Source organism: Phyllobates terribilis, unplaced genomic scaffold, assembly GCF_046119375.1.
Source record: "Phyllobates terribilis strain yellow unplaced genomic scaffold, ASM4611937v1 Scaffold_391__1_contigs__length_1789467, whole genome shotgun sequence".
Lineage (NCBI taxonomy): Eukaryota > Metazoa > Chordata > Amphibia > Anura > Dendrobatidae > Phyllobates > Phyllobates terribilis.
Genome location: NW_027363151.1, coordinates 1,753,542 through 1,767,098, shown reverse-complemented (window position 1 = coordinate 1,767,098; position 13,557 = coordinate 1,753,542). Strand labels below are relative to the sequence as shown.

General features: G+C 45.4%; 1 pseudogene; it reads left to right on the top strand.

Moving 5' to 3' along the window:
• The first annotated feature begins 763 nt into the window (after window positions 1-763).
• The window catches only part of LOC141224332 (uncharacterized), a 31,955-nt pseudogene continuing 19,161 nt past the window's right edge, over window positions 764-13,557 (top strand).

Here is a 13,557-nt window from a genome sequence, read left to right as displayed (position 1 = left end):
GGCTCTGCTCCGTACACCTCGTACACACGCGGCTCTGCTCCGTACACCTCGTACACACGCGGCTCTGATCCGTACACCTCGTACACACACGGCTCCGCTCCGTACACCTCGTACACACGCGGCTCTGCTCCGTACACCTCATACACACGCGGCTCTGCTCTGTACACCTCGTACACACACGGCTCTGCTCCGTACACCTCGTACACACGCGGCTCTGCTCCGTACACGCGCGGCTCCGCTCCGTACACCTCGTACACGCGCGGCTCCGCTCCGTACACCTCGTACACGCGCGGCTCCGCTCCGTACGCCTCGTACACGCGCGGCTCCGCTCCGTACGCCTCGTACACGCGCGGCTCCGCTCCGTACACCTCGTACACACGCGGCTCCGCTCTGTACACCTCGTACACACGCGGCTCTGCTCTGTACACCTCGTACACACGCGGCTCTGCTCCGTACACCTCGTACACACCCGGCTCTGCTCCGTATGCCTCGTACACACGCGGCTCTGCTCCGTACGCCTCGTACACACGTGGCTCCGCTCCGCACACCTCGTACACACACGGCTCCGCTCCGCACACCTCGTACACACACGGCTCTGCTCCGTACACCTCGTACACACACGGCTCTGCTACGTCCACACTGTAAACCCCTCCTGACCCCACACATAAACTTCAGCTCATCCAGCACCATGACAACCAGCACAGCAGAGTCCTGCATCCACTGAGGCCCCTGATCATGTGACCCCTGACTCCTCCCCTCCTGTGACCTCATCACAGCTCCTGGGCGCACAGAGCAGCCATATATGTGGTGGCGGCTCTGCAGGTGGAGGTATGTGGAGATCCCCCATTACTGGGCGCAGGGGGCATTAACCCCTTCAGCACGGAGACTCTTTTGGGGTCTTGTGTTGCCCCTTTATAAGAATCATAAGGTTTTTGTTCTGTTTCCTGTAATAGATACATACGACCCAACTATGGAGACAGGAAGGGAGGAAACGTATTGTTCTCATAGTACAGGGCCCCTTTACTGGCCCCACAGTATAATGCCCCCATTATGCCCCTTATACAGGATGTATGATGCCCCCACACAGTGTAATGCCCCCATTATGCCCCTTATGCAGGATGTATGATGCCCCCACACAGTGTAATGCCCCATTATGCCCCTTATGCAGGATGTATGATGCCCCCACACAGTGTAATGCCCCCACACAGTGTAATGCCCCATTATGCCCCTTATGCAGGATGTATGATGCCCCCACACAGTGTAATGCCCCCATTATGCCCCTTATGCAGGATGTATGATGCCCCCACACAGTGTAATGCCCCCATTATGCCCCTTATGCAGTATGTATGATGCCCCCACACAGTGTAATGCCCCCATTATGCCCCTTATGCAGGATGTATGATGCCCCCACACAGTGTATTGCCCCATTATGCCCCTTATGCAGGATGTATGATGCCCCCACACAGTGTAATGCCCCCATTATGCCCCTTATGCTGGATGTATGATGCCTCCACACAGGGTAATGCCCCCATTATGCCCCTTATGCTGGATCTATGATGCCTCCACACAGTGTAATGACCCCCATTCTGCCCCTTATGCACAATGTATTGCCTCCACACAGTGTAATGCCCCCATTATGCCCCTTATGCACAATGTATGATGCCTCCACACAGTGTAATGCCCCCATTATGCCCCTTATGCACAATGTATGATGCCCCCCAGAGTGTAATGCCCCCATTATGCCCCTTATGCAGGATGTATGATGCCCCCACACAGTGTAATGCCCCTTATGCAGGATGTATGATACCCCCACATAGTGTAATGCCCCCATTATGCCCATTATGCAGGATGTATGATGCCCCCCACACAGTGTAATGACCCCATTACGCCCCTTATGCAGGATGTATGATGCCCCCCACAGTGTAATGCCCCCATTATGCCCCTTATGCAGGATGTATGATGCCTCCACACAGTGTAATGCCCCCATTATGCCCCTTATGCAGGATGTATGATGCTCCCACACAGTGTAATGCTCCCATTCTGCCCCTTATGCCGGATGTATGATGCCCCCCACACAGTGTAATGACCCCATTATGCCCCTTATGCAGTATGTATGATGCCCCCACACAGTGTAATGCCCCCATTATGCCCCTTATGCAGGATGTATGATGCCCCCATTATGCCCCTTATGCAGGATGTATGATGCTCCCACACAGTGTAATGCCCCCATTATGCCCCTTATGCAGGATGTATGATGCTCCCACACAGTGTAATGCCCCCATTATGCCCCTTATGCAGGATGTATGATGCTCCCACACAGTGTAATGCCCCCATTATGCCCCTTATGCAGTATGTATGATGCTCCCACACAGTGTAATGCCCCCATTATGCCCCTTTTGCAGTATGTATGATGCCCCCACACAGTGCAATGCCCCCATTATGCCCCTTATTCAGGATGTATGATGCCCCCACACAGTGCAATGCCCCCATTATGCCCCTTATTCAGGATGTATGATGCTCCCACACAGTGTAATGCCCCCATTATGCCCCTTATGCAGTATGTATGATGCCCCCACACAGTGTAATGCCCCCATTATGCCCCTTATGCAGTATGTATGATGCCCCCACACAGTGTAATGCCCTTTATGCAGGATGTATGATACCCTCACACTGTGTAATGCCCCCATTATGCCCCTTATGTAGGATGTATGATGCCCCCACACAGTGTAATGCCCCCATTATGCCCCTTATGCAGTATGTATAATGCCCCCACACAGTGTAATGCCCTTTATGCAGGATGTATGATACCCTCACACTGTGTAATGCCCCCATTATGCCCCTTATGTAGGATGTATGATGCCCCCACACAGTGTAATGCCCCCATTATGCCCCTTATGCAGTATGTATGATGCCCCCACACAGTGTAATGCCCTTTATGCAGGATGTATGATACCCTCACACTGTGTAATGCCCCCATTATGCCCCTTATGCCGGATGTATGATGCCCCCACATAGTGTAATGCCCCCATTATGCCCCTTATGCAGGATGTATGATGCCCCCACACAGTGTAATGCCCCTTATGCAGGATGTATGATACCCCCACATAGTGTAATGCCCCCATTATGCCCCTTATGCAGGATGTATGATGCTCCCACAGAGTGTAATGCCCCCATTATGCCCCTTATGCAGTATGTATGATGCCCCCACACAGTGTAATGCCCCTTATGCAGGATGTATGATACCCCCACACAGTATAATGTTCCCACAGTGCCATAATCCCCCCCCCCCCCCCCACACACACACACACACCGTATAATCAGTGGTGTAACTAGGGTCTGATGGGCCCCGGTGCAAAGATTTCGACTGACCCTCCCCTCCCCCTTCATCCTGATATGTCCCCTATCTTGGTATATATATCCCCCATTTAATGTATACAAAAAAATGAACTATAAGGCTATGTGCCCACGATGCAGAAATGAAGCAGAAAATTTCTGCTTCATTTCTGCATCTCCTTGCCCGGAAAAACGCGGGCGAAATTTGACACAGGTTTTTCGCGCGTTTTGCACATGCGGAATTGCCTTGCGTTTTCTAATGTATTTTAGATGGCAATTCCGCATGCGTAAACGCACAAATAATGGACATGTTGCGGATTTTTGAGCGCATCAAAAACGCTGCGGAAAAATCCGCAGCATGGGCATTGAAAGTGCGGAATTCCATTGGGGACCATGGGGGAAGGATTACCAAGCGTTTCCCAAGCGTTTACGCTGCAAAAATTCCGCAGGATAAACGCTTGAAAAACGCATCATGGGCACGGACCCTTAGGCTTAGTGCCCACGATGCGGAAATGAAGGAGAAATTTTCCTGAGCATTTCTGCATCTCCTTGGCAGAAAAACGCATGCTGTTTTTACATGCGTTTTTGACGCGTTTTGCCATGCTTTTTTCCAATGCATTGTATAGTCAAATCTGCATGCAGAAACGCACAAGAATTGGTCATGTCAGGAATTTTTGTGCGAGTAAAATCCACGCAGAAAAAATCCTGCCCATGTGCACAGAACTTGCAGAATGTCATAGGAAGTCATGGGATAAGGTATGCAATGCGTTTCTGGAGCGTTTCTGCGCTGCAAATTCGCACCAAAAAACACACCAAAAACGTGTCGTGGGCACGCAGCCCTAGGCTGCGTGCCCACTATGCATTTTTCAAGCGTTTTTGCCGCGGAATTTCCGCAGCGAAAATGCTTAAAAAACGCTTGGTAATACGTGCCCATGGTCCCCAATGATAATTTGCATGTGCTGTGCACATGCTGCGGATTATCATTGCGGAAAAATACGCAGCATGTCCATTAATTTTGTTAACACGCAGCGTAATCGCCGCCATTGATTTGCATTGGACTGCGTGATATCCGCATCACTGCATCTGCTTGCGGATATCACATGGTTCAATCTGCGGATGGTACCCAGGTCTGGAGGAGAGGAGACTCTCCTCCAGAACCAGGTACCATAGAACCCGTTAAAAAAGAATTTAAAATAAAAAATAAAGATTATACTTACCTTCCAATGTCCTCCCGGTGTTTTCTCCCCTCCGTCTGGTCTGCTGTATGGGTCGCGTTGTTGTGAAGGACCTGCCATGACGTTATTGAGTCATGTGACCTGTCACATGACTCAATGACGTCATCGCAGGTCCTTCACACCACCGCGAGCCACCCAAGACACCGGACGCAGCAGAGAAAATACCGGGAGTACATCGGAAGGAAAGTATAATCTTTTTTTTATTTTTTTCCATTCTTATTCTTTTTTTTTTTTAACTAACTTGGTCACACTACTATTAATCCATGTCGGTTGCATGGATTTATGTTGTGTGAACAAGTTGTCAAGCACTTTTCCAAGTGATGCTAAAATCGCTTGGAAAAACACTTGATAACCCGCATGCAGAAATGCATTCAAAAACATTTGACAAACGCTTCTACCTGGCGGGAAAAACGCATGTAAAAACCGCATGCGTTTTTCCTGCCAGGGAGAAGCGGAAAAAATATGCAGCATTTCTGCATCGTGGGCACATAGCCTTATACTTACCAGATGCGAACTTAGAAGTCATGGGACCCCATAGCAGAAGTACAATGCGCTCCCCATGGTCCTCCATACAGTATAATGCACTCCCCATGGTCCTCCATACAGTATAATGCACAGCCCATAGTCCTCCATATAGTATAATGCACAGCCCATAGTCATACATGTAATGTAATGCACACAGGAGCCTATACTCATAATTGTAGAATAATGCACGGCCCACAGTCGCGCGTGTAGGGTGGTGCACGGCCCGCAGTCGGGCGTGTAGGGTGGTGCACAGCCCGCAGTCGGGCGTGTAGGGTGGTGCACGGCCCACAGTCGGGCGTGTAGGGTGGTGCTCGGCCCACAGTCGGGCGTGTAGGGTGGTGCTCGGCCCACAGTCGGGCGTGTAGGGTGGTGCTCGGCCCACAGTCGGGCGTGTAAGGTGGTGCTCGGCCCACAGTCGGGCGTGTAGGGTGGTGCTCGGCCCACAGTCGGGCGTGTAGGGTGGTGCTCGGCCCACAGTCGGGCGTGTAGGGTGGTGCTCGGCCCACAGTCGGGCGTGTAGGGTGGTGCTCGGCCCACAGTCGGGCGTGTAGGGTGGTGCACGGCCCACAGTCGCGCGTGTAGGGTGGTGCATGGCCCACAGTTTTTTTTTTAAAAAAACAACACATTATACTCACCTTCACTCTGTCGCGCTGCATATTTTTCTGGAGCTGGTTGCTGGCTTCTGCGTGCAAGCGACGGGAGCGCATGATGTCACTTCCATGCGCCTCTAGTCACGTGTACGCTGACTTCATCTGATGGCCTCTGGTCGGCAGCGTGTATTGTGGCACACGGACAAGATGGGAGTGAGGTAGTAGGGGTCAATGAGGATCTAGGAGGGGCTGGGATATGCAAGGATAGTAGAGAGCTGAGTAGGTGTAATAAATGTGCTAATAATAATAAATGTCTGCTGGCAAATGCAAGAAGTCTCGCAAACAAAATGAACGAACTGGAGACTCTTATATCGGTCACAAAATACGATGTGGTGGGTATTACGGAAACCTAGCTGGATGAAAGCCATGACTGTGTGACAAACATACACTGTGTTCCAAATTATTATGCAAATAATATTTTCTCAGATTTTCCCAAATTACCTATATGAATTGCAGTCATTGTAATTTTCCAGTCAAATAACTATTAGAGTACAATTGAAAGGTTTTTGTACAAACTGCCTATGATAACAGTATATTTTTTAAAATATAAAAAACTCAAACTGCACTCAAAATGCATGTTCCAAATTATTATGCACAGCAGAGTTTTCAACCTTTTCATTTTAATAAAGAACAAAAAAATGGTCATTTTTGAAATTATAAGCATTAGCAGGTTATTACAAACTGAAATCAAACAGTTTTCACCTCAAAACTTTATTCTAGGTCATGTTACATTTGCACATAGGACCCCTTGTCCGAAAGGAGCTTCTGAACTCTCTCGTCCATTGAATTTGTCAGGTTTTGGATGGTTTCTGCTACAATTGTTTTGCATGAGGACAGAATACCCTCCCAGAGCTGTTGCTTAGATGTGAACTGCCTCCCGCCATCATAGACACTCCTTTTGATGATGTTCCAGAGGTTCTCAATGGGGTAGAGGTCAGGGGAGCATGGGGGCCACACCATAAGTTTGTCCCCTTTTATGCCCACTCCATCGATCTGGACCATCGAACTGTTTTGTTCACCGATGAGTCCCGTGCAACGCTCGATGGTCCAGATGGATGGAGTGCAGGATGGCTGGTTGATGGACACCCCATGCAAACACGGCTACGGCGCCAACAAAGAGGAGGTGGAGTAATGTTTTGGGCTGGAATCATGGGGAAAGAGATTGTCGGCCCCTTTAGGATACCTGAAGGGGTAAAGATGAACTCCATAATGTATGTTGAGTTTCTCAAACAGCACTTCCTGCCATGGTTCAAGAAGAAGAACCGTGCATTCCGCAGCAAGATCATTTTCATGCATGATAATGCACCATCTCATGCTGCACATAACACATCTGCATCTCTGGCTGCTATGGCCATAAAAGGGGACAAACTTATGGTGTGGCCCCCATGCTCCACTGACCTTAACCCCATTGAGAACCTCTGGAGCATCATCAAAAGGAGTGTCTATGATGGCGGAAGGCAGTTCACATCTAAGCAACAGCTCTGGGAGGGTATTCTGTCCTCATGCAAAACAATTGTAGCAGAAACCACCCAAAACCTGACAAATTCAATGGACGAGAGAGTTCAGAAGCTTCTTTCCAACAAGGGGTCCTATGTGCAAATGTGACATCACCTAGAATAAAGTTTTGAGGTGAAAACTGTTTGATTTCAGTTTGTAATAACCTGCTAATGCTTATAATTGCAAAAATGATAATTTTTTTGTTCTTTATTAAAATGAAAAGGTTGAAAACTCTGCTGTGCATAATAATTTGGAACATGCATTTTGAGTGCAGTTTGAGTTTTTTATTTTTATAAAAATATACTGTTATCATAGGCAGTTTGTACAAAAACCTTTCAATTGTACTCTAATAGTTATTTGACTGGAAAATTACAATGACTGCACTTCATATAGGTAATTTGGGAAAATCTGAGAAAATATTATTTGCATAATAATTTGGAACACAGTGTAGAGGGAAATGTACTACATTTTGGGATATAGTCAGCAGTGGGGTGCCGCAGGGATCTGTACTAGGACCGATTCTTTTTAACCTCTTTATTAATGACCTTGGGGATGGGATTGAGAGTAAAGTGTCAGTTTTTGCTGATGACATCAAACTATGCAAAATATTAAAATCTGATCTTGACATTATGATATTGCAGAACGATCTGGATAAGATGACTGAATGGGTTAACACTTGGCGAATGAGGTTTAATGTAGAGTAATGCAACTAGGTCGGAGTAATCCTATTGCTGCATATACATTATATGGAAGTATACTTGGGACTACAGAACAGGAAAAGGACTTGGGTATTCTGTAAGTAAGCTGAGCAGCAGTACTTAATGTCAAGTAGCAGCCGCAAAAGCAAGCAAGATTTTAGGATGTATAAAAAGATAAGGAAGGTTGAACTGGATGCACCTACTGTAGGTCTTTATTCAACCTACATTACTATGTTGGTATGAATGTGTGTCCGAGGACACACATCTAGCTGAAACAGGGGCTACAGCATATACAGTTACAGAAAATAAAAGGGATTAACAAGAGAACTTACTACACCGATCGCAGAGACGATTCAGTTTAGCTGAAGGAGAGCACTTCAAATGGCCGTTTCGTGAACGGGGGTTCCTGCATACATGATGTGTATCTCTCATACATGGGCCAGGATGTGGGCTTGTCTCAGCACTTCATGATTTTATGGAATCCCCAACTTATGTGATAACGCCTCTCTGGATGATCGCAGAAGTTGTAGATTGGCACCATATTTTCCATCAGGATTTTGTTTTTACTTAGAGACCAAAAATGGCATAGCTGTTGTCAGTCATGTGGCCACTGTGCATTTATGGCTCATTGGCAGAGGGGCTACAGTTATGAGAAAATATGTATCCTTTTCTCTGGCTAGCCCATGTGCTGGAAATGTATTTCTCATTAATATTGGATTTATGTATATTCCAATATTCTATATTTTCATTCGGAGACATCCTGACTGCTGAAGCTGTGCTGATGAAAGGAATGTGTATGCTGGGTGACCATGGCTATTTCTAAAGAGTGTGAGATATCCCTTTTATCCTTGATAGACCTTTTCCTGTCTGAACAGATAGGTTAATCTGCAGTCTTTGACTATGCACAATACACATCCTCATAGTCTTTTCCCTACAAGAAGCTCTTGCATGTTAATTAAGCTGATTCACTGTTCGGCCACATTCAATTTCTTACTGGTATTAGTTTCTTGTCTAAGTCTTGGAGACTGTCAGCTGTTTGTCTTACTGGAAAATCTTGTGAGGTGTTTACTTTAATCCTCTTACTTCACAAGGGACGGCCTGCATGTTGATTAGGCTGGTTCACTTCACACTATAGGTAACACTGTTCAACAAAGTTTTTGTTTCCGGCCTGAAATTGGGTGAATGTTATCGGAATTGTCATGCTGAGAAATAACTTCAGAATTGCTCTATCACGTAAGATTTTTGAGAAAAATGCAATTATGTATGCATTGAATACTGTCAAATTCGTAGTGGCATGTGATATTCCGAATGCAAAAGTCAGCAACAGCGATCAAGTTGAAAAATGTTTTGCCATTGATTTTCTTTATAATCACTGTCCGATGATTCACAGGCAAGATTCCAACAATAGTCACCCAGCATCGAGGGACTCCACCTCCCCTGGTACCGTTTCTCCATCTGGGAAATGTCTTGATGAAACCTTTCACCATGTTCATCACTTACAGCGCCTAGGTTTGTTGGGAAAAAGTCAATGTGTGAATGAAGGAAATGTATTTTAAGTGATATGTTGCATTTCATTGACTTGTAAGCCTGAAGAAAACTTTCAAACTGTTCAGCATAGTTTGGCAAGTTGAAAACGACATTCTTGAAGGCCGACCATGCTACATGTTCTGCACCATGCAGAAGACCATCAAAGAAAGGCTGCATGCCCACTATGCGTTTTTCAAGCAGACCCATAGTACCTGTGAAAAAAAGAATTTAAAATAAAAATAAAGATTATACCTGCCTTCCGGTGGCCCCCGGTCTCCTCAGCGATGCGTCCGGTGTGTTGGGCGGCTCATGGAAGGTCCTTTTAGACCATCGCGAGCTGCCCAACACACCGGTCGCATCGCTGAGGATACCGGGGGCCATCGGAAGGTAAGTATAATCTTTATTTTTTACCATTCTTATTCTTTTTTTTTTTTACTATTACTTGGTCACACTATATAAATCCATGCCGGTTGCATGGATTTATATAGTGTGATCAAGTTGTCAAGCACTTTTCCAAGTGATGCTAAAATCGCTTGGAAAAATGCTTGATAACCCGCATGCAGAAATGCATGCAAAAACGCTTGACAAACGCTTCTACCTGGCAGGAAAAACGCATGTAAAATCCGCATGCTTTTTTCCTGCCAGGGAGATGCGGAAAAAATATGCAGCATTTCTGCATCGTGGGCACTTAGCCTTACTATCATTTACTTGCTCTCGGATTTGTGGGCCAATGAAAACACCCTCTTTTATCTTGGCATCACTGATGCATGGAAACTTCTGTCGCAAGTAAGCAAAGACTTCAGTTTGCTTGTTCATTGCTTTGACAAAGTTCTTCATGAATCCCAGTTTGATGTGCAAAGGTGGAAGGAATATCATCTTTTCATCTACCAATGGTTCGTGTTTAACATTCTTCTGCCCTGGAATAAATTTATTGCGTAGTGGCCAGTCCTTCCTGATATAATGCGAGTCTCTTGCGTGACTGTCCCATTCCCAAAGGAAACTACAGTACTTAGTGTATCCCATCTGTAAACCTAATAAAATTGCAACTACCTTGAGATCACCACATATATTCCATTTGTACCTTGAGTATTGAATGTGCATCTGCATATTCTCATAGGTCTCCTTCATACTGATCGACATGTCCGATAGGTATCGAAGGATAGACATTGTCATTGTGTAGCAAGACAGCCTTAAAACTTAAGGCCAATGAATCAATGAACAGTCGCCATTCCCTTGGGTCATGGTCAACTCCAAGGACAGAAAACAATCCAGTAATATCACTGCAAAAAGTGAGACAGTCAGGTTGACTGAAATATTTGGTTAAATCTTCATGACGACTGCAAAATACTGAAATTTCTGTACCTGGCTGCAACAGATTCCACCCTTGCAACCTTGATCCAAGAAGTTCTGCCTGACTCTTTGATAAACCCAAATCTCTAACCAGATCGTTGAGTCTTGCTTGAGATATTAAACGTGGAGCAGTTGATATTGATGGTTCGAAATGTGAATCAGCAGCAGCTTCCATCTCTAATGAATCAACCATCATTTCATCGCCCTCTTCTATTCTCCACACCGGCGGTGGTTTTGGAACTGGCAGACTTTCATCGTGCGCCACTGGTCTAATTGCAGAAGCGAGCTTGGGATATTCAATAGACCTCCTGTTCTTAGGAGGAAAAGCCGGATACATTCGTCATGCAGAAGTAACAATCGGTTATTTGGTCCTTCTGCTCCCTCCCGATCATTGGAATGACAAACTGCATCTATGGTCGCACACCCTTCAGCCAAGACCTCAAACTCGTAGCGCAAGATGAGCAGCATATATGAGTAGCCCTTGCTCTGTCTTGGTCACCAATTTTGCATCCAAAATATAACTCATATGCCTTCTTAACAACTGCAGTTATACTCCTTTTATGGGCTTTAAGGGTATAATCTCCAAATGTATAACAAAAGAGATCACTACTATTGCGACATTGACACGACATTCTACAACTCATTACTTATTAAACAGTTTTGCTCCTTATGAAATTTTCTCAGAACAGAAGAAACTCATGAAGATTACAGCGTCGTTACTGCTGTTATTATATAATGCTACTTGGAAATAGACCAAAGTCTGACAGTTGTGTCTGGACGTGCCTGAGAGTGCACAACTAATGCAATGCATGATTGGACAGGACTTAAGTGCTGTATATTATAATAAAGAGAGTCCATATTATGAATTCCATTGGTTATTTCTACAAAAAATACTCTTCTGAAATAAAAAGTTTAATATAAGTGCTAATTTATTATGCACAATGTACTGTCCTTATCATTATAATCATAAACTTAAAATATCTCGGGAATGATACGTGCTACAGAAATTCTGATTACATTTCTGAAATCAGCGCCTCAAAATACATAGACAACATATTTTAAAACAGGAAACAGAAAAAAAAGTTAAAATTTGTTGACCAGTGTAATTTGTACTATCCTCCACCTAAGAGTGTCAGCTCAGATTGCAAATGACAGAGGGAAGGAGGGAGGGGGCGATTAACTTCAGAGATTTTTAATATTTTTTATGACCTATCCAGAAAAAAAAAACACCGTACATGGAGACATTAGCATTAAACCACTCCTGTGTTGGTGTTCTTACAAGCAAACTTTTATACATGAGATCTATCGTGATAAAAAGATTACAGCCTGGGAAAGATGGGAAACTTTCTTATAGATGACCAGTGATGATGTAGTCAGTGATGGACTCTGGCCAAATATGTTTCTAGAGCTATAGTAGAAGATGTCATCCTCATCATGAAATAGTTATTTCTCATGTCACGTGTAATGAATATCTCCTGCAGTATTACTAATGCCGATTCCAGTGTCGGTAAATGAGACGAGAATTAGCTTTATGGAAGATGAGTCTATGAGAAACGTGTTCAGCTACAGACTCCGAGGAAGAAATTGCTTGTTGTCTGTGGCCTAAAATATATGTTTCATTAGTACATGACAGGGTAAAAGCAGAATGTTGTAAACTAATAAGAATACCATTGCTGATTGGGTCCCCCACCAGTCTCTGTATTTCCTGCGTACTTGTGATTCCTACAGCTAATCAGTTGGCTAAGCAATGGTCAACTTAGCCAGTGATTGGGAGCATGGAGGAGATGTCCTTTTTTGCAATTCAACTTATGTTCCAATCCTTACAAGACTAGAGAATACAACATTATTATTATTATTAATTTATATAGTGCCATTGATTCCATGGTGCTGTACATAGGGGGTTATATACCAAATAAAAATATCACTTACAGTAAACAAACTAACAATGATAGACTGGTACAGAGAGAAGAGGACCCTGCCCTTGCGGGCTTACATTCTACAGGAATGGGGAGGAGACAGTAGGTTGGGGGGTTGCAGTAGCTCCGGTGTTGTTGAGGAGGCAGTGTGGTCATTGCAGGTTGTAAGCTTTCTTGAAGAGATGGGTTTTCAGATTCTGTCTGAAGGATCCAGATGTGGTGGATAATCGGACGTGTTGAGGCACAGAATTCCATAGGATGGGGGATATTCGGGAGAAATCTTGGAGGCGATTGCGTGAGGAACCGATAAGTGTGGAGGAGAGAAGGAGATCTTGAGAGGACCGGAGGTTATGTGAGGGAATATATTGGGAGATTAGTTTAAAGATGTACAGAGGAGAGAGGTTATGGATGGCTTTGTAGGTCAGTGTTAGTAGTTTGAACTGGATATGCTGGGGGAATGGGAGCCAGTGAAGGGATTTGAAAAGGGGGGTAGCAGAGGAGTAGCGAGGCGAGAGATGAACAAGTCGTGCAGCAGAGTTAAGGATGGACTGGAGGGGTGCGAGAGTGTTAGCAGGTAGGCCACAGAGGAGGATGTTGCAATAGTCGAGGATGGAGATGAAAAGAGCATGCACAAGCAGTTTAGTAGAGTTAGGGTTGAGGAAAGGACCGATTCTGGAAATATTTTTGAGCTGGAGGCGACAGGAGGTGGCGAGAGCTTGGATGTGGGGTTTGAAGGACAGGGCAGAGTCAAGGGTTACTCCGAGGCACGCGGATTGTCGGTACAGCGGAAAGAGTGATGTCATTGTGATAGAATGATCAGGTGGGA